Source organism: Uloborus diversus, chromosome 1 (assembly GCF_026930045.1).
Source record: "Uloborus diversus isolate 005 chromosome 1, Udiv.v.3.1, whole genome shotgun sequence".
Classification (NCBI taxonomy): Eukaryota; Metazoa; Arthropoda; class Arachnida; order Araneae; family Uloboridae; genus Uloborus; species Uloborus diversus.
Window position 1 is genome coordinate 82344176 of NC_072731.1, and position 23258 is coordinate 82367433.

Genomic DNA, 23258 nt, shown 5'->3' on the forward strand with positions numbered 1-23258 from the left:
CGTGTTAGCCCGATCGGTAGAGTGTCGGATTCGGGGCCGGAGGGTCCTGAGTTCGAACCTCGATGGTCGAAGACCCACCGTCGTCATTAAAGGGGACTGGGCGACGTTAAATATGCTCGTGGTCTCAATGTTCTCCAAGTGAAACGATACCTCTGGGGGTGCTAGCACCAGGTAGCTATTAGCTCCTGGTCTAGTTCTAAATTCTCATTATCTTCAGTAAATTACCGCCCATAGCCAGGGCTAAAGCAGAAATACGTGAAATACACCGCCAGCTCAGTCATTTCCAGCCGAGGACTGCAGTTTCGTGCTTATTTGCACTCATCAGACCGGCATAGGAAAGTGACTGAGCTGGACTTAAAAATGACTACTGTCTTCCTTTTTATTTTCTTCTGCATTGAGTCTATTTCAAGCATTGGGAACTGAAATTTCTTTTAGTAGAGTTACAGTAAATTTTTTCGCCCCCCGTGTCACCAATTATTCATAAACTGTAGGTATATTGGTTTTCTTTTCCTATTTTTATTTGTAGTATTGGTATTGTTGCACATCCATTCTTTGACTCTTTACTGTGTACAATTATTTCATATCTTTTTCTGTTTCTAATTTCAGCATTAATCTATTGTATACTATCCCTTTGTCACTGTATATTTCTACACAGGAAGATTGCATATTATTATTTGCACTGATTGATTTAATTGTTTTGGTGCCGATATATACCGAGTTACCTTTAAAATGTAGCTAGAATATACTTGTATCAAAGCAGATCCTAGTAATTTAGCAATATACACTACTCATGGCCAGTTTCCGAGTGGTTTACGTTGCAAAATATTTTCGTATCTCACATTGTCACATTGGATGACTAGAATGATCGTAAGTAGTATGAGTGACAAGACAAGTTTTCTCATGATGCCTTTTTCAGATTTATCAGAAAGATTAACTGTTAAACAAGAGTTTCTACAAATATAACAGCTTAAGAGCTTTTCATTTTCGTTCAATAAGTTAAAATAATACACGAATGACATTTTTATTCCTTTGCTAAAAAGTTTAACACGCAGAACAACGGGCAATCGCCATCGTTTCCTATTTAGATTCTCTCGCCAGACGTCTTGGTTACTTTCAGTTCCCAATGTGCGGACGTGACGGTCGAAATGTGAATCGGCCTTAAAGAAATTTACACAGATAGTCTATGGTAAAAACAGAGCCGTCGCTAGGTCAAAAAACCGGGGTAAGGGGGTACGCATTTCGCGGCCCCTTAATTGTTCCAAACGCATGTTCCAATATGCAGAGAGAGAGCTTTTGGTTTAGCAGTGATAAACATATTACTAGACCTTAGTACTAGCAATATAAATTTAATCCGAAGGATAATATCAGTCAGAAATAAAGGTGTCGGAGAGGACTTCCTCCTGGTATTTGTTCCAAATTGAAGATATAAAAACGCAGTTTTAGACTATTTTAAGTTGAGGAGGAAGGGTGATGGGGATCGATAGCCTCTCCCGATATCCCCCCCCCCCTTTAATTCAAGTTCCCAAAACACATTCGTACGTTATATTTGATTACGTATTGAGAGGGGGCCTTACGGGACATTTTTAAGATTGCTATTTGAAAAACACGTTTTTAGACGATCTATGGTGATGTTAAGAGAGGAAGAGTCTCAAGAGTCATCCCCCGTTAAATGTTCAAACTCCAAGCAAGCATCAATTGTGAATCCTTTAAGATTGTGACAGGTTAATGGGGGTCCGGGTGATTTCCCCATGGAAAAATTTGAAAATTGTAGTTCAAAAGATGCAGTTTTAGACGATGTATGGTAATATTAAGAAAAAGAAAGATGCGGGGACCATCCCCCCGAAATTTTTTGAAATAGAAACATGGTTGTAGATTTTTTTTGTTAAAATTGAGTGCAACGCCAGTTTCTTGAAATTAAAGCTTCGAAAACGTTCTGTAAGTCAAGCGTCAATGAAGGGGAGGGGGGGGTTGAAGGGACTCTCGCACAGAAATATTTAAGCCAACATTCAATGAAAACGGGGGGGGGGGGGGCGTTTTGAAGGTGCACGCGCACAGAAATGTTTCGTAATTGAGGCATTAAAAGAGAGATTTTGCTCGTGGTAAATATTTTTTTTTTTAATTGGGGCAAATGGATTTTGTGTATAAGTTCCTCATGAGGAACTAATATACATAATTGATCGTATTAATGCATTTTTTTTTTTTTTTTGAACAAAATGCCTCCCAAAGTGAAATTAACAATAGCTTCCACACCTACAACATCCAATCTTGAAGATGGTACAAGCGAACTCAAGAAGCTAAAAGAGGTTTGGAAACGTGATTTTGATGATTTAAGTTGCAAGTTGAAAAACGACGTGAAACTGATGATTTCTACACAAGGAAATGATGAAAGTTTGTGCAATCGTGTAAATAACCAGTTAAAAGATGAGGTCAAGAAAATAGAAACAAAATGGAGCGACCTATTCAGTGACTTTAATCATAAGGTAAGTAATATGCAATCCAGATTAAATTGCCTTGATGATAATGTTGATGTAATGGAACTATATGATAGAAAAGAATCCCCCTAATAATAAATGGTTTAGGATTGAAGTAAAGAAAACCTGTACAATGTTGCAATATATTTTCTAAATGAAAAATTCAATCTATCCCTACTACATACAGATTTTATCAACATTCACAGAATTGGCAGGCCAAGGGAAACACAGAACTAAAAACACAGAAGGAGCAGCGTTCCTTTTGTGTTTTTGATAGCGTTCCTTCTGTGTGCGTTGATGATAAGACCTTTGATTTTCAAGTTTGTGAGAATGCAAAATCGGGACAAAGTGTTTACTAACAAGAAACTTTTAAAAACTACAGATACAGGGTTTGTCCGGAAAGTAATAGGACTGATTTTTTTTCCGCCGTGACTGTACTTCGGAGCGTGCACGCGCCGACTGGATTCGGCAGAGGACGTTCCAAGCTAACGAACGAGCGGCTAGTCGATTGTCTCCGAGCACCTGGAGAGTCAGGACAGGCATTTTTGCTCGACGTGTTTCTGTGAGTGGTGCAAGCCGAAAATGCAGCGTTCGTTAGAGCAGATTAAATTCTGTGTCAAACTCGGTAAATCTGCGACAGAGTCGTTTGATATGATCAAGCAGGCTTACCCAGATGTTGCTTTAGCAAGAAGTGGTGTGTTTCGGTGAGACCAGGTCTTTTTGGCAGGCCGGGAAGAGGTCGCCGATGAAGACCGTGCTGGAAGACTCTCGACTTCGACAAACACCGACAATGTGACTCGTGTGCGCAAAGTTTCGAACTGAGACCGTCGACTAAGTATTCGTTTAATTGCCCAAAAGTTAAATTTACCAAAATCTGAGGTTCATGGTTTTGTGACGGTGCATTTGAACATGCTCAAGGTGTGCGCGAAATTGGTCCCAAAAGTGCTCACTGACGACGAACAGTTACTTGACCAAGGCCGGCATCCCAACGCTTCTGTAACCGCCCTACAGCCCAGATGTGGTCCCCCGGACTTTTTTTTGTTTCCTCGCCTGAAAAGGCCGATGAAAGGCAAGCATTTTGAGACGACAGAGGGGATCCAAGCAGCATGCACCGCGGCTCTCAAGGCTATTCCGGAGAATGCTTACCGTGACGCCATTAATGCTTGGAAATCACGCTGGCAGCGCTGCATCCGCGCAGAAGGAGCCTATTTTGAAAGTTTTTAAAGAATTGTAACAATTGCCTCAATAATTTTTTTTTTGATCGACTCAGTCCTATTACTTTCCGGACAAACCCTGTATATCTATTTTTGAGAACTTAACTAGAGTTAAAAGTGTTTTTTTACGAGCAACTAAGAAGTTTTCAAGTCAACTGTTGGACAAGAGGGGGGGGGGGATATATACTTGTACAGCATGAAGGCCACATTAAAGTTTTAAGAAAATTATTCGAAATGCAACGCTATATTGATTCATTTGCATCTGATAAAAATGTTCATTAATTGTTACTATTTTTATAATTATAATTGGTTTTCTGTGTTTACTCATTTGTTTAGATTAATGGCTGACTTGCCTTAATTTATAAGTCTTTTTTGGTGATATTTACTTTGTTGCTTCATGTGTTTCGATGCTTCATGTATTTTTCCGCTATTCTATTTAACTGGATTATGGGCTGTGTCTGCTGATTTTCTTTTGCTTATACCTTCAATAGTTCTATTTTTTGCAACTGAGATCTTTCGTTTTTCCTCTTTGTTTATTTTTTCATAATGAACTTTGCATATTATAATAGTGATAATCTGAACACTCAAACCGCAAACCATAAAACTAACACACTTGGAGAATTTAAATACTGCACTATTTTGCACATAAATGTAAGAAGTATTGGATCTAAGGTTGATCAATTAAACAGATTAATTAATGAAATTGATGATATCATAATAATTGGAATCACTGCGACATGAGGTATTTTGGATGGTTTTACATATTTTCTGGCTTTCAACTGCCATTATATTAACAGAATGAATAAAATTGGTGGAGGAGTAGCTCTTTTTGTAAAACAAAACTTTAATAATGTTTTTACATGTGTTAAATATAGCTTTATAACTGAGTTTTGTGAAATTGGCACTGTTGAATCTGATAAAGTTGTGTTTTCAACTAGTTATAAGTCTCTAAAAGCTGACTTTATTGCCTTTTTTTCTGCTATTGATTCTCTGTGTGATTATGCTAAAGAAATCAAAAAAGAAAAATGCATTTTTGCAGACTTTAATATTAATTTTCTTGAACAAAATGACCATGTTAATATGATACAAGACTTATTCAGATCCCATTGCTGCAATAATTATGTTGACAAACCTACTCGAATAACTCATAATACTTCTACATTAATTGATATAATTGCTACAAACGTATATGATAATTTTTTGACCTTAACCTCGAAAACTTGGGCAATTGTGACATTGCAAGTTTCGATCGCTTTGGTTCTGTTGATTTTAATCGGGAAATTTTTACTAGCATAATTATCTCAGATATTTCTGATCATCTACCTGTTTTTGTTAAAATTAATCAGAAATTAGTTTTTAATAATCATATAGTTCTAAATGAAGATAATGTTTGCACTGTACTTATGATCCGGTCTTATAATCCGCAATCTCTTGAAGATTTCAGACTTTTTATTTCTAGAATTAATTGGAAGGATATCTTGACAGTTAATAACATTGATGACAGCTACAATGCTTTTTTGAATACATTTTCTGAATACTATGATATTTCCCCCCCCCCCTTTTATTGCCTTTAAAAAGAAGAAAAAAATGAGAAAGTGTTGGATGAATAACGACGTACACTGTAAAAAAAATTCGGAAACGTTTCTGAGTATATTGTGCAGCTGCGGTTCATGAAATTTTCAAAAACGTTTCTGAGTATTTCGGAATTCTCTTTCTGTAATGTCCGGAAACGTGTCTGAGTATTTCGGAATCCTCTTTCTGTAATGTCCAGAAACGTGGCTGAGTATTTCGGAATCCTCTTTCTATAATTTCCAGAAATGTTTCTGAGTATTTTGGAATCCTCCTTCTGTAAGTTTCAGAAACGTTTCTGAGTATTTCGGAATCCTCTTTCCGTAATTTCCAGAAATGTTTCTGAGTATTCCGTGCAGCTGTGGTTCATGAAAGTTTCGAAAACGTTTCCGAGTATTTCGGAATTCTCCAAACAATTTTCAAAAACGTTTCTGAGAATTTCGGAATCCTTTTTCCGTGATTTTTTCTAAAAAATAATTCTTTACTATAGTATTGCATGCCATATCAGTTTCAGTTTTTTCATATCTAAGAGCAATGAAACAAGCAATTTTAGAATCATTCGTGGATTTTTTTTTTCTGAATTTCTAATGACAAATAGCATGGTTAACAGCATAACATATGCACAGTTAAAATTTTTTGAAAATTTATGAAATAATATAGTAGTTTCATTCATAATCACAAAATCGTCGGGGGAGGGAAGGGGAGTACTTTCTCAAAAGTGGGATTGTTTGTTAAACAATATTAAACTTCAGTTTTTCTCTCAATATTTTCAAGACAAAATTATCAACATATTGTATTTTTAATGCAGAACTTAAAAACATATCTTGTATCAAACTTGATAGCTTTTATTTTCGGATAAAATTTGACAGAACTTACCTACACTTTGCGTTCCGAAATTCGTTCATGTCAAGTCAATTTCTTTGACGAACAAAGTGTACCGAAAAGTACCAACAGAGAAATTGATGAATTTAAATATGACACCAAAGTCCCCCTGCTGGAACCATTCGGGTTTATTCTTCTGTTCTTGCCCTTTTCCAGTTTATCACAAATATAGGTACTTAATCAAAATAGGTTACTGATTTAGAGTGTGCGCAAAATGCATTATATATTTTATTTATTAAAACATTGAACTCTATTACATGATTATTCCATTTCATATATACGAGAGTCCCCCCCCCCACACCATAAGAGTGATGGTGCACCCATAAAATGATATAAAGCGCCCCCCACCTTAAAAAAAAGCAACCCCTTGAAAATGTCAATGGCACAATCTGCGTGGTGAACGCCCCTCGTCTTCTCACCATATGTGCATTGCATACTAATAACATAGTATTTAAAAACTGATTTCTTTTAAAACGATGACATGAAATAATATTACTTTTTATTTCAGCATGTAAATGCAACTGTTCCATTTTTGCCACTGACTCATTCCTCCTGACTGTCCTACATTAAACTAGTATATCCACGAAGGAAATGTTATTTTCGGAACTAATGTCAAGGAATTTTTTTATTGTTAACCACATTTAACAAAATGAATAAGCAGATGAATTAATTTCATAACTATGTTTTTACTAATAGATAACATGGTCATTTTCTAATGGTATAAATATTTTTAAATGAATGAATTAATTATAATAAAAAAAGATAAATTATACCGGCACATTTTTTGTGAAGCATATTACAATACAAGAAAATATTTGCATTACCATATTTCTAATGAATTAAACAATTGATTTTTTTTTCTTTTTGAACCAAAATGTATGTACATCCAAGTATTTCGAAATAACTTTTCTGTGATTGCTTCTCAAATATAAATCTTACTTCTTTTGCGTAATTAATCAGTTTCAGTTGGTTACAACAAATAGTACACCGCGCACATAGGTATGTAGGATAACTTTAAATTAATTCGATAAACCCAAAAACAGTTACAATTGGAGCCTCATCAAATGCAAATCAACAAAAATATAAATGTATATAACAACATGTTTTAAAATATTCATTAATACTTACAAGTGAACATGAGCGGAAGAAAATCTAAGTACCTCCATTACAACTGAATAAGTAATCCAAAGGGTTTCCTTTCATTAAGTATAAACACGGGTGTTGAAACTATTCACGCTTGAACACACAATATATATCTAATTATGGTCGCATTGGAAATTGTAAAGAAGCAAATGGTTATTAACTAACTTAATAGCTGCGTACATCGTCTAAAAAATCAAGGGTAGTCCAAAATGCAAAGGCGTAAAATTAGTTTCGACACATTTTACTACTCTCTAGACATGAAATAACAAGCAATCCAATGCTAAACAGTTGGTGACTGCAGCAACAATAGATAAGAAAGAAAGAAGTTCTCGTTATTTCCGACTCATTGGCGCCTGTGTTGGAAGGATGAAATAGGTTTCGAAGCGTTGCGTCATCACTTCCGCTTCTAGATATCTTGAAATAACAAAAAGCTTTCTGAATATTGAGGAGTTCGCTATTGGATGAAGGATTCCTACTATTTCGGAAACGTTTCCGATATATCCAGAAACGTTTCCGAAATTTGTTACAGTGTACTAAAAAGATTAAATACAGAAATAAGCTCTATCAGAAATTTATTCCCCCTAGAAACTACGATGATTTATTAACCTACAAGACTTATAGAAATAGAATAAATAAGGAAATTAAAATAGTGAAGAGGCAGTTCTCTTGCAATTTATTTTCCGTTCATAAATCAATTAAAGCTATATGGAATAATTTAAAGAAAATTAATGTCGATGTTAAGGGAATGGAACAAGTGTGATATTGGAGATTTAAACAATGACGATGTAATTGTGAATGATGCAGATAAGGCTGAGCTCTTGAATAACTATCTGATAATTTAATCAATACTAATGATACTGATGTTTCTTATGATCTCTCACTCCAAGGGTATTTAGAGAATTTGGAGTCAGTGCTTAACTCTTTTAATCCTTATGAAATTACTACTACTGAGATTTATATGACAATTAATAAACTGAATGCATCAAATAAGTGCAGGTCGTGATTGGAATACATCCTAGAGTGATAAAAAACATTAATAATGCGATTTCTCCTGTACTTACTATATTATTTAATAATGTTTTTTTTTTGAGTTTAAAATACCTAATAATTTAAAAATTTGTGAAGTTGTTCCCATCTTCAAAAAAAAAAAAAAAATCTTGAGAAATTAATTTATACAACGATTTGGAACTACTTTTATAATAACAAGTTATTATTTAATAACCAGTATGGTTTCAGTAAAAATAAATCAACAGAAGCAGCTATAATTCGAGCAATTGATTATATTCAGAAAGAGATTGATATTAAAAAGAATATTGTACTTGGTTTTTTCTTAGATTTCACAAAAGCTTTTGATGTTATTAACCACAATATTTTGCTGCACAAATTCAAGTTTTATGGTATAAGACGATGGCCATCTGAATTGTTCCAGAGTTATTTAAGGAACAGAAAACAATATGTTTATATGAAAAATACAAATCGAGATTGCTTACTGTTACTCATGGTGTTCCTCAAGGATCAATTTTGGGCCCACTGTTATTTATCATTTTTCTAAATGACATTTTCTCTATTGCAAATAACTCATTAATACTGTCTTATGCTAATGATACATCTGTTTTTATTGGAGAAAAAGATATAGTTTCCTTATAAATTAAATGTCAGGTAATTTTAGAGCAAGTCATGACATGGTTTATCACTAATAAATTATTTGTTAATTACGAAAAAAACTAATTTCGCTGTTTTTTCTTAGGAAAAATGAAAAAATTTGATAATTTTGAACTGAAATTGATTGGAAAAATTTATCACCATGTTGAGAATATTATTTTTTTGGGGGTTAATCTTCAAAATAACTTGCGCTGGGACAATCACATTGAGTTTGTTTCAAAAAAGATTTCTTGTAATTTAGGTTCAATATTGTGTCTAATTTCCTTCCTGCTGATGTTCTGTTTATTTTATATTTTTCTTTGATATATTCAGTTCTCAATTATGGTGTTCTTGCTTGGGGCCAATCAGCTAAAAATTACCTAAATAGAATAAATATTTTATTAAAAAGATTTCACAGAATAATTAATAGATTTAATATTATGGGTAACAAAAATAAAACCTTTTTAAGGACCGTGGAACAAATTTATAAATATAATGTTGGTATTTTTATGCATGATTTAGTAATAAATGGTTTGAATTTGGAAATAGTAAAAATTCGTGAAATGGTTAACAATTACCCCACTAGAAGCCGTGAAAATATTATGTCTATTAACGCAAAAACAATTCTATTGTTTATTGGCATTAACTCTTACGGAGCAAGATTGTTTAACACCTTACCCAATCGTTTAAAAACCGTTAATAGTTGAAATTTGTTTAAGAAAAGGCTAAAAATTTTTATACTCAATTCGACTACAGTTAATTTAGGATGAAGTAGCATATTTGATTTTGTTATAAAATTCGACATACTTTATTGCATTACTTGTGTTGTATTTATGTGTACTTTGTATGATTATGCATTCATTTTTTAACCGACTTCAAAAAGGAGGGGGTTATCAATTCATGCCGTATGTATGTTTTTTTTTTTTTTGGTTTGTCCACTCATAGCGTCTCACCTAGTGAACCGATTTTGATGATTCTTTTTTTAATGGATAGGGGATGGCTCAACTTAGGTCCCATTACTTTGTTTGACCATATTTGTTCTTTAAAATAAAGTTATGGGCAAAAAAACAGTAAATTCCATGCAATTTCCCTATTAAATGATTAAAATGATATTGTAGCGAAGTTCGCACTTTTCATCCGTGGATAACGGTGGCTCAGTGGTAGAATTCTCGCCTCCCACACGAGCGACCCAAGTTCAAATCCCGACTAGGACAAAGTGAATTTTACTAAAATTTCGTTTCTACTGTTTCCCGTATTTTCTCGAATCTTCTATTAATTTCTGTATCTTTCCAAGTGTGGACAGTTCCAGCACTTTCTCAAGTTGTATATAAGGAGATGTAACGTTCATTCGTGGTTCTGAATAAAGATCTCGAGTTGAGACTAACGAGTATTCGCTTCATTTGGCTTTCACATTGTCTTCGCTATCTTCATCTACGCGACAATATGAAACTCATTGTTATAAAAGTTTGGTGCCATATAACAGTAACATTAATAGTAATTGTAATGATAATTTTGAATGAAGGCTTCTCTGAAGCAAGCATCAAATTTCTTCAAGGCATATTTTGATAATGGGGAATCTGGCGCTGTCGTCTCATTTCTGGCGTAAATAATTTTATTTTAGTAATCCTGCTGATTTATAGTAACCCTATGTGAATTATCAAAATCTTCCTTTCTTCAGTGCTATTGCTCCATAGTAGGGGTAAACCTAACCTGGAAGCGAGGTGATGCAGTGATTAGGATCTGCTTAGCCTTCGCAATGCTACCATTAGGTTTGACTCAACTACTCTGTAGTATTTTTATCGTTATCATCTATGCCGCTAACAGATGATCGGGGCTAAGTAAGAAAATACAGGTTTGCATCATGAGCAAGTTAGATGCTGTGGAATGTAAATTAGTTAGAAAAAACGTAATACTTAAATGGTTATAATTAAATTAAGTACGCATGATTTCCAGAGAGGAACAAAGATAAGTTTTTAGTACCAATCGCTTAAAGTTTGACGCGTGTCAATAGTTTTTTTTTTAGTATGGAGCATTTTTAAGAAAAAAATGTGAAGTTTCGTGATGGTAACTTCTTATTATTTCTGAAATACCTACATTTACACTAAAAAGAATAAAATAAAAAAATTTTGAAAAAAAAAAAAAATAGAACCGACTTCAAAATTGCTCTAAAAAGTGAAAAATAATTTTATTCTTTAAACACCATCGATAATGCTTTTAAACATAATTTTTGAAGTTGGCGCAAAAACGAGAGATAAAATCATTCACAGCCATAACTCAAATACAACTATAAATTTAATCAGGACCAGTTTCTTCACTATCACATACATTATGCATTGATGACAACATATTTGAATAGCGATATAAATGTTTCGTTCGTAACTTCGGATGCTTTTCTGAAAAAATATGAACGAAGCATGGTTACACTGGATTTGACGTTTTGTTTTTGCGCCAACTTCGAAAGTTATGTTTAAAAGCATCGATGGTGTTTAAAGAATAAAATTATTTTTCACTTTTTAGAGCAATTTTGAAGTCGGTTAAATTTTTTTTTTCAAAATTTTTTTGTTATTAATATTTTATGGTATAAACTGGCTCTAAATTAAGTTCTTTTCTGAGTGGTGGGAGCTAGTCAGGCTATTGCTATAACCTTTACTCCCACCTACTCAATCAGAGATTTTCAAATAGATAGGGTGAAATAAATTTCTGTTTGTAACTTCTTTTTATTTTATCTTATATGTGAAATGCATATTTGTAAAAAAAAATACCCTGATTAAAGTAAAATGAATTGAATTGAAAAATGAAATACTGATGTATAGGCAATCTTTAATGACGTTAGGGCAAGGGATGGGGTTTGAGAACGTTTTCTCGGATTTTTTTCAAAGCTGAAATTTTAAAAACTCACTTCCAGGCCAGCTTTGGGGACGTAAAAAAAAGTTCTCCACTCTACCCTCAGTTTGGCTACGTCCCTATCTTCATTTTAAATTTTAATTATTGATAAACATATTGTGGTAATACTTTCTTCCAATTTTCCTTTTGCCAAACACGATTATTTGCTTAGATTTCTCATAGTAAAATTCTCAATTTCCAGCCTAATATTTTTTGTTTTCTTGAAATACAAGCATCTGCGGCCCCAGAAAAAGAACTTTTAACATTTTGAATGGATGTGGTAATTTTCTGTGATACCTTATGTCTTATTCATTCCACTTCATTTTATTTTAAATGTGCCTCCTCCATCTCTTGATCAAGCTTTGATTTACTTACGATTTTTACGTTCAAACATTTAGAATTTCCGGTGTGAGTATTCATCACAATACTTTGAATCTCTCTTAGCATTAATCTTTTTTTTTTCTTCCCCCGTCTCTCTGTTTAAAATATATTTCTGTAACCCATGCATTTTTCTCCACTTAAAAACGATTTTCATGACAATATTTTTCATCAAAAAAATTATATATGGGAATGTTTCGGAGGCCCCTATGAAGCCATCCTATTTATTTAGCTATTTTTTTTTTAAACTGAAGAACCATGAAGCATGGTTTTGTGTAACCAGGGCCGCCGACAGACAAGGCGTGCACACGTTTTGTCGCCGGTCCTCCCTCCCATTATGCTCTATGCACAGTACTTTAATTTGAGCCGGGCCCATAGTTTTTGACAAGACAGACATACCCACTATGCGGCCTAGTGCACTGAATACTTTTTTTTCTTTTGCGTTAAAAAGGTTTCAAGCGCATATTTCCGCGGCCCCTTACTTTTATAATTATAATAAAAGATAATCATGGATGTTCCTAAATTGTGTTTTAAGACTGCATTTTCCATTCAAATTTTGCAGAAAAAATACTTTTTGTCACTATTATTTTAATTGTTCATTTATATTTACTATTTTAGTTTTTTAAAACAAGGAAGAGTTTCCCTTTTTCTTCGTTTGTTGCATCGCTGAAAGGAAATTGGCGGACCCACTTCTGAAAATCTGGAGGGGTGTAACACCCCCCCCCCTTCTTGGTATCGGCCCTGGGTAAAAATGAGATGAAATTGAAGCCGGAATTATGGGATACAGCAGTGCAGTTTTGAGCGGGGTTAACTTGGTCGCTTCGCGAGAATATGTTTCACCAATTTCGCGAAGGGACTGAATAAAGTAGCTGGTGGATTGGTTTGCATTTTAATTCATCTTTTAATGCTATTTCATAAACGTGCTTCCTAAACTTGCAACAATACCTAAGTTTAAATTAACTACAAATTGAGATCAAGTAGAAGAATATTTTGAATCAAAATGCAGCAGCTACCAGAAGTGGCGTAGCTACATATCGCACAACCTTGCAAAGCGGGGGGGGGGGGGGGAGTCAAAAGGGGCCAGAAAATTTTGGAACTTTATTTTCAGTCAATTTAATTAAATTCTTCAGAAAATCGAACTTAGTTTAAAAAGCTTTTTTGGTTCCGAAGTATACCAAATCTTTGCATTTCTTTCCAAAGTAGGTAGAGATGAGCCCAAACAAGATATCTAGTACTCTAGGCTGAAAACCTTTTCGGGGCACGCTTGCAGTCGAACATCACAATTTCCGCAATTTGCAGTTTTAGTCATTTCGGGGTTCTTATGCAGTAATCAGGACCTGAGTAGAAAGGTCCCCAATCTTCATACGCGAAAACCAAACCTTGGCTCGAGGACATACGTATTATAATACCAACCCCCCTAGGTCACCTGAGATGGAAAAATCTGAGTCCTGACCGCGCGGGAGCCACGAAATGAGAAACTTTTGGGTAGGATCTAGATCGGGGGACTCAGATGTCAGCATTATGTCATAGTCTCATTCATGCACGTTAAATATTCCTAAGAAAATTCAAGTAGCAGAGAGATTTATACTCGCGGAAGTTTGCAAAGTTTATACAGGTCTCGATTAACGAGTGAAAAGGGCTCAAACCAGGCTCGTCATATGGGAAATCAGGGGGCGGGCGGAGGCCAATTGATCTCCCCTGGAATTTGGAAACAGAGTAGTTATTCATTTTTGCTTGTATTTTGATGCTTTTTTCGATAATAAAGTACAATGAATTCGTACCCTTTGCTCCCCCCCCCTAGAAAACTTTAAAATGGAGGCCCGGCTCAAACTTTGAAAACTTCAACAATTTATAGCTGTTTGCCAAAATTTTATTTAAAAATGAACACAGCTATAAGTTGGATTAATGACAATTAGCAAATTATTTAATTACAACGTGGAGCCGGCAAGGAGAACAGGGTTGTCCCGAGTTTTCAAGAAAGGCGTCGAAAATTAGATTTTACTGCAAAAAAAAGGCTGTGTTGACCTTTGAGGCGATAAAAGAAAAAAAAGAAAAGAAATAAAAAGTTATAGTAGTTTGAATTTTCGGCATCTTGAATTTAAATTATGTTTTTCGCAATCACGAGCGTGTGTGTGTATAAATGCGCGTGTGTGTTGGTGTAGGCGCATGTATCTGGGTGCGTGTATATGAGTGTATGCATGCATGTGTGTGCGTATTGTGTATGCAGTGCTGTGTGTGTACGCGCGTGTGTGTGTGTGTGTAGCATAGATCTTAAAATAGAATAAATGTGCCTTCTCCCCACTTTTCTCCTCAGAGCGCGCGTCAACATCCCCCGTTGGACATCACGTGATCAAGGGACACCCTTCACAAGAAACTGTTTCCCTTCTCGAAGAGAATTATTTTGCGCCGCGATCATTTGCACAATTAAGGGAAATTAAAGCATTTAACCCATGGGTTAAATGCTTATTCACTAAAAGTAATAATTAAAAAAGGTAACTATTTTTTTTTCATTAAGATATCGCAAATGTATTTGTTGTACTTTTGCAAAAAATGTTCTTTGTTACCTTTTTAAGTTATTACTTTTTAATGAAATGCGGGACAAAATGACAGCTTTTCCATGGAATGGTTCATTAGATATTTTCCCATCATAACTTTTGAAGCAGGCGTACAAGCTATTTAAGCAGTTTTTCAAGTGCTTTAAATACTGAGTAGAAATAGATGTCTTCAAAAATCTTAAACAAAAATTGACCTTATAAATTTTCTTTTATTTCAATCAAATTTTTGAAATACAGATAAATAGTTTCAATGCGTGCTTTTTCCCACAACTTTTGAAGCCAGTGCAACAATTTAACATAAAACCCTATCTAAAACCATAAACCAATTAGAAATACAAATGTAAATAGTATCGAATATCAACTCAATTAAATAATATTCTAATATTCGTATGCGTTTCGCACCAACACTATATTAGCCAAACCAATAACTTTGGTTTGTTCCTAATTTTTAAACAACTTCAGTGTTTTCTTTTTTTTTAAGTACTCAGAAAATAAATTCATTTGCAATTATAAACTACATGAATGGTCATTTGACTTCCGCCCCCTTCCCAATTTTTCTTTTTTTTCGTCCACAGAATATGATAATTTTGACAATTTAAACTCGAGGGTGAAGAAAACTAGTGATTATTGTCCCTTAACAATATTAATTTTGTTACTTTCCTACTTATTGGTCTTTGTGAATTATTTTCATTGTTTGAATTGACTGCGCGATTTCTAGCGCTTAAATATTTAGTAACGATTAATTTTATAAACTTTTTAACGAGAAAATCTGCTGCTTCTGTTTCCAACATATGCTTATTTAAACTTAGAAAAACTGAATTCGAAATTTTTCTCATAACTCTTGTGGTCTCATGAGTAACATTATATTTTTGTGTTTTACTCCCAAAACTTTTTCACACTCTCGCTCAGTTGTTCTTCACAAATGTACATATTTCAATGGCTGCAATCTTGCAATAAGTTATCATACATGAATGTGTCTCAAAATTCTTAAATTTTATTAGGTCTATTTTTTGATTTGTTGTAGTTAAGACTGCGTTGCATTCGTCGCAGTTCAGAACAGAGTGCACTTGCCGGACAAAAAAATCATCGTAGTCAGAAACATCATTAATTAACTGCGTCATGTTAATTGAGATGATTTCTGAATTTTCTAAATCGTCGTCAAAGGAATCGGAAGAAAAGGCTTTCTTTCAAAGCATTTTTGTTACGCTTCAAATTTAATCCTAGCATCTGAAGGTTGTCAAAATCAGGCACTTTGAAGAACTGGACTCTTTAAATTTCCGTATGAATGAATAATCTTTTTTTCGCACTTCGAAATTGTCCGACAATTATTGTTGAATCCCCTCATACTCTGATTGCACTGAAAAAAGTTTCAAGGTGATCCTGAGTAAGCTTATAAGTCATTACGCAGTTTAGAACTGGAATTCGGGCACCTATATACTTTTCATATGTTCCCACACACTTTTCATAGAAATTAGAAAAACCTAAAAATCCAGTTTTTCGCGGACATACTATAACTAATTTTCCATCGTTTGTTTTTAGTGATTTAATATAATGCTCGGCATCTACATTCACACATATAGAGATTTCTCACATAAGTATAATGACAATCTTCAGACAATCCTGGACTTTTAACGACGCTTCGCATTGTTATATCACTGCTGACCGAGAAAAGGGAGACACGATGTCCTTTGATCACGTGATTCTCGGAAGAATCATGATGACCCCACTTTCTCCGGGCGAAATACGCTGCGCTGTAGGAGAAAGGCCTATCTATCCCTTTTAAAGATCTATGGTGTGTAGGCGTTCATGTGTGTGTATGTAGGCATATGTGTTTTTGTCTGTGTGAAGGCATGAGTGTGTGTGTGTGTGTGTGTGTGTGTGTGTGTATGCGTGTGTGTGCAGCATATGGACGCAACCTGGAGACGGTTTTCGCAAGAGGAGCAGCATCGTGATTCCGGTCGACGCGACGGTGGTGCTGGCAGAGGGTGCTGAAGGGAAAATAAAATCAGCGTAACATCAAAAACAGTTAAGTGAAAACAATAAGCAATCGTGATTGCTCAAAAGAAAAAAAAAGGAAAAAGTGGGAATATAAAATTAACAGATACATTTTTCCAATTTGAAATAGAAATGGAATTTTTTAAATTTTTTTTAGAAACGTCAGAGAATGAATTATTAAGATAATCTAAATAACAGCCCCCCAAAATGTATGCTGCAATAAAAATTATTCAGTGCATTATGGAAACCTATGGCAAGCCAAACGTGATAGCTTCATAAAGGCTTAACATGTAAACATTAATAATTTTTTTCGAGAAACACAGCAAAGTGGAGAAAAATTCATGGGTCGCCGAAATACACTGCTCGACACTGAAAATGCAACACCAAGAAGGAATGTTCAGAAATTTATGCAAATTTTAAAGTAGACGTACATCACAGAGTTATACAAACGATGTAAAATGAGCAGCTCTCCGACGCACGTGAAGTAAGATATAAGGGAAGGAACATGCAGAATGGGCAATATTCGTGTCGTTATTTTTGACAGGAGAAATATCGAAGAAATTTTGTTTTTGTGTTGGAGAATACGTGTAACACGAGAGATTGCCAGGCCGCCGTCAACGAAGGCACTTCCAGCAGATAGACGATTTCACGAGGACTTTGATCGGACTGTGAAGGGGAGGTTGGTCTGTACGTCAAATCGCAGCTTATATCCACATGGATGCGATCACGGTGCATCGGCTGTGCCAACGATGGTTGGAACAACGAAATGTGGCAAGATTGATGGGTGCAGGGGCAGCCAGAGTGACGTCAGAACGCGTGGATCGATGCATCCACCTACGAGCTGTAGAAGATCCACAAGTTACTGGTTCCTCGATTCTGCAGCAGGTGCAAGATATCCTGAATGTTCCCGTGTCAACCAGAACCATTTCCCGTCGTTTGGTCGCACGTGGTCTGCAATCACGGCGTCCGTTAAGAAGATTGCCATTGACCCCACTTCATAGACAGCAACGTTTAGTATGATGCCGGACTAGAGCGACGGGGATGACAGAATGGCGAAATGTCGTGTTCTCAGATGAATCCCGCTTCTGTGTATCCAGTGATAGTCGCCGCATACGTGTGTGGTGTCGACGTGGAGACAGATCTAATCCGGCAGTAACTGCGGAACGTCCCACCGTACGATAACGTGGCATAATGGTTTGGGGCGGAATTGCGTACAATCATATATCCCCTCTAGTTCGTTACGACGGCCCAACGATACTTGGATAATGTGCTGCGGCCGGTTGCAATCCCCTACCTTCAAGGGCTACCTATTGCAATTTTTCAGCAGGATAACGTCCGACCACACAGTGCTCGTATCTGCCAACATGCACTCCAATGAACACAGATGCTTCCCTGGCCACCATACTCTCCTGACCTGTCACCAGTCGAACATGTATGGGATGTGATTGGACGCCGTTTGCAGACTCTGTTCCTGCCTCGTTCAGAAGACGAATTGTGGCAAATGGTTGAAAGGGAATGGAGAGCCATCCCTCTGGACACCATCCGCACCCTTATTGACTCTATGCCTAGACGTGTTTCTTCGTGTATCGCAGTCTGCGGTGGTCCTACATCCTACTGAACCGACGCCGTTCTCGCTCTGTATTCTGCCTATCATTTTGAAATTAAGATCATTTATTATTCCATAGAACCACGTTAGCTGTCTCCCAACATTGCTTTTTCAGTCTGCATATGTCATTAGTGATTTCAGTAAACTATTATTTAGTTCGATCTAGCTGTTTTCATTCTGCAACTCTGGTAGTTTTCTGTCATGATATATGCCAGTGCAATGGACAGTTTGTCTCTTCCATTTCAATCAGTTGCCTCCATTTCACCACATGTTTCAGCCCTTGGATGGCAAGACAACGGGGTGTAAAGGATCAAGTGGGGAAAAGTTAGTAGACTGTCAGAATCTTCCGGTAGTTAAGTTTCAGAGTATTGATTGCCTGGTCCCGAAGATTGAACAAAATGCGTTTAGCAAAGGTCAGCATCATTAATTTGATATTTCAAAGGCAATTGAATCAGGAACCTATAAAGAAGATTTGGCTGTACGAAATCCTCCGTATTTATCACATTCGAGGTGATTGACAAAGGCAAATAGAACTCTCAGATTGTGTATATAAGTGAAGAAAGCCTCGCATCTGAACTTCAAGAATTAGTATATTTTATATTGAAATCATTCATGCCAATGTGGTTTTTTCATCAAAACTATCTTAAGAAGGCTCAAAACTTGTTTACCAAGTAACACAATATATTAGGTACTTGTCAAAACCTTTGCTTTACGTTGTCAAACCTGTGATCGAACGGAATGTTTTTTTTTTTCGCTCACCCAGAAAACTTAGTTTAGCCATGACTCAAGATGACAATAAATATGGGATCGGGATATGGGGGGGACAAATGTTCGGGATTCGAAGAATTCTGAAGTCAAGACAGATAGATCCAAGAAGGAAAACGGAACACTCACGCAAAAGTCAACTTCAGTGTGCAAGAAAACTCAGAAATGGTGAACTGGATGTACTATGAATTATCTTCTTCCCCACTGTTGGTACAAATTAGTGACGACGACGACATCGAATCACACATCGACAGTGACTCAATACCTGACTTTGAATATCTATTTGCTGATGAAATTAGGCATGGATGATCTGGACAGAAGGGTGGTTCTCATTACTCCGTCTCGAGATTCAGCTCCAAACTTGTCCTGAGACCAACCTGACGAGTTTTACTCAGCGTTCAATAGTCTGCGCGTGCACTGGACATAGCTTGAAAGTAATGTTCCAGATAGCCAACAAACTTTTCACCAAGACCAATTGGTCCTTTAGAGGTACTGGACTCCATTGTCTTGCCATCCAAGAGCTTAAACTTGTGCCGAAATGGCAACTCATTGAAATGGAGGAGATAAACAGCTCATTGCACAGGCATATATCAGGACAGAAAACTACCAGAGTTTCAGAATGAAAACAGCTAGATCGAACTAAATAATAGTTTACTGAGATCACTACTGACATATGCAGACTGAAAAAACAATGTTGGGAGACAGCTAACGTGGTTCTAGGAAGGCTTTGCGTTACCGGAAAACATTGAGTGTCCTGACAGATTTATTTTTCTATCTCATTTTCAGTCCAAGTGAAAAAAAAACACTTTGTCTATTATATTTAAACACTGATTATTTATCAAATACCAAAACCCCATAAAAATGTAACTTTTTCATTATTTTGAAAAATTTTGGGGCACATGCACGACCGAAAGATATTAGCTGATTGAAACCAAATGTAAACACAATATTTTGAAGCTCTGTTTAATGACGTTACAAACTATTACATTAAGAAAACATCTAATTAAATTTTTTTAAAAAAATCTCAAAAATAATGTTTTTTTTTCATACTTTGTCAAACATTAGGCCCCATGCGCGAATGGAAGATGTCAATCGATTTCCATAATTCTTTTATTCCTTGTCTTAATAATTCGCAACTTTTCCGCGCTATTACAACTTCGAAATAAAAAAAATGAGTTTTTTTTCGGCCCGCCCTAGTGTGGGGCTCTATCGTGTTGGAAAATGATTTCCGCTCTCTCTGGAACTGGAAAGGAGCCAGGATCACGGTCCTGCTGATGTTGAGGAGTATGTGCTGGACCGAGTAGTGGAAAACCCAAGTGTGAGTTCACGCACGATTGGTAGAGAAGGTGGGCTTTCACAAAGTAAAGTTTTGAAAACATTGCACCAAAACAAGTGTCACCGTTACCATATCACACTAGTACAAGAATTGCGCAATTAAGATTTAGAAAAGTGGGTAAAATTTTACAGATGACTAGCCCGAGACACTGAACAACATCATTTTCTAAGAAATATACTGTGGACAGATGAGTCGTTGTTCACTAGAGAGAGCATTCTAAATATGCCTGCTGAGGCAAAACTGGCCTCAGCACGCTGAACATGATCCTAGTAGGGGATAAATGACAGTTCTGCGCCAGCCTGCGACTCTGCGGCTATGCATCTGCAATCCGCCTCTCAATCCGACTCCCAATCCCCCTCTGACCTTGGGTTGATCCCCCTCTGACCTCATGGCTGCGCTTCCGTGTAATCTTTGTAGAAGATTACAGGGGTATTTTCGCGCATTTTGTCGTTTTTCTTTCTAACCTTTTACGAGGATATTTTCGCGCACTTATATTTTTCCCCTGCGTTTTCGGACTTCGTCACCTTTTTCTCATAATCTTTTACGAGGATATTTTCGCGCGATTTTAGATATTTTGCGGCGAATTTTATTTATTTTCGGTCATGCTGGACTTAGTCGTTTTTCTCACAAACTTTTACGACGATATTTTCATGCGTTTTGATTTATTTTCAAGCATTTTAGAGTTCGAGGATTATTTTACCGTTTTAGTCTTAGACTATTCTAAAGTCTTTTAATCTTTGATTATTTTCTCACATTTTTAGTCTTTCACTATTTTTAATCATTTCAGACTTTGAATTTTTTTCACAAGTTAGATTTATTTTCAAGCATTTTAAAGTTCGAGGATTATTTTACCGTTTTAGTCTTAGACTATTCTAAAGTCTTTTAATCTTATTTATAATTCATTTGAGTTTAAATTTAGATTATGAAATGATGTTGAAAAATTATATAGCATGAAACTTCATATGTGCTAGTGTTTTAAATGATATTTTCGATGATAGAATTGACTTAAATAAAAAAAGTTTGTAATAATTTTTGATTTATTATTCTTTTTTATCTTTTATAGGTATGTGCTTCATGTGGGAAGCAATTTAGTTAAAATTCAAATTTGAATCAACACCTTAAGACTCATTCAGGGATGAAACCAATTAGTTGTATGGAATGTAATGCTTCCTTTGGGCGTGAGTCTACTTTAAGAAGTCATCAAGAGATACATTCTAGAAAGAAGTCTTATAGATGTGAAAAGTGCGACATGCTATTCGATGAAAGAAAGCATTTGAATCTACATATAAAGGAGCATGGTCGCTCATTCATATGTCAAGAATGTGGAAAGTCATTCAAGTGGACATCTGCTTTGAATCGTCATTTGAAGATTCATAATTCTACTACCACCTTTGCATGTTCGAAATGTGACAGAAAGTTTAAACGAGAGGATAGTTGGATAAGGCATATCCTGATACACGGACGAAGCTATACATGTGATCAGTGCGGAAAAGTGCTTGCTAGTAAATCTACCCTTTTGCCTCACGTTCGTGTTATGCATAGTGCAGTGAAGCAAGTTACAGTGAAAACTCTTGTCCCAAAGAGATTGAAACCTACTCGACAAACTACATTCGGTGTTTTGCTACGGAGTTTGTAACACCTGCTCCTCAAAATTCTCAAGACATAAAATGTGTTTTGATGAGTTAAGACTCCAAATTATTCAAATATTGGAGGATGAAATAGATGAAAAACGAAGCATTAAATGGTGCATAGTAATGAAGGCAGTGCTGAGTCGCCATGTTGGTGATAATGATGATGATGATGATAATTTGATTACTTCTTATTTTAGAAGTGTAATGCGAATAGAACTTGTTAAGGACACTATCTTAGAACATTTGAATGATGCTATTGATCAGGTTGAAAACGCCTTAGAGGTGTTTATACAACTTGGATCTGGGTGGACGTTGGATCATATTGTCAATGTGGAAGTTCAGACTGCGAAATACGCACCTTTAGCTAAGTAGTAAATTAATAAGTTTTATAAATGAATTACCTCTATCCTTCAAAATGTGTCTGTTATCCTTTAAGGCAGTTAAACTTGTTTTATTGCTTTGCGTTGTATATAGTTGATGATTTGTGCTTTGAAATTAATCTTTCATATATTTCTACATGCGTTTTCTTGTAAGCAAGCTTTAGAATGGCTGTATTTTGTTTGTTTCACTGTATGGTATTGTAATATAGTTTGAGTGAGAATATGATTTTTGTGATATTTCAATAAATTGACACACATAAAATATTTCAACATATGCTAAGAAAAAGTTGAAAATTATGATAGTGAACCTTAAACAAGTTAATGGGTTGAAAAATAATATACAGTCACATTCACATGTTGAAATTCATACGTATCAATACTGGATTCAATATTGGAGAAATACCTTAAAGACTTATAAATTCTAATATGAAATGTGAGCGCTCTTTCTCAACTATGTTGTTCTCTCAATTGATAAAAGACACTCACCTGATCGTAAACCATTTCGACCTATGTGTTACTAAGTGTGTAATAGTTTTTAATTTTCTTAAATTCAAAGTTAATTGTATGATTATAATAATTGCTAAAAATGTGATATTTTCGCTTATAATTTCGATTGATGAGTAAAGTTTCATTACAAGTTCCCTAACATGACTGAACAATAACATGATAATTGGATATTTGAAAGCTTGAGTGAATGATTTATAAGTATCTTAAACATTATTATTATTTGTAATGCATGTGTGCTAATTAATACTGAGAGTGCAAAGAGTAAATGGATTAACAATATTTGTTATTAATACAAAGAGTAA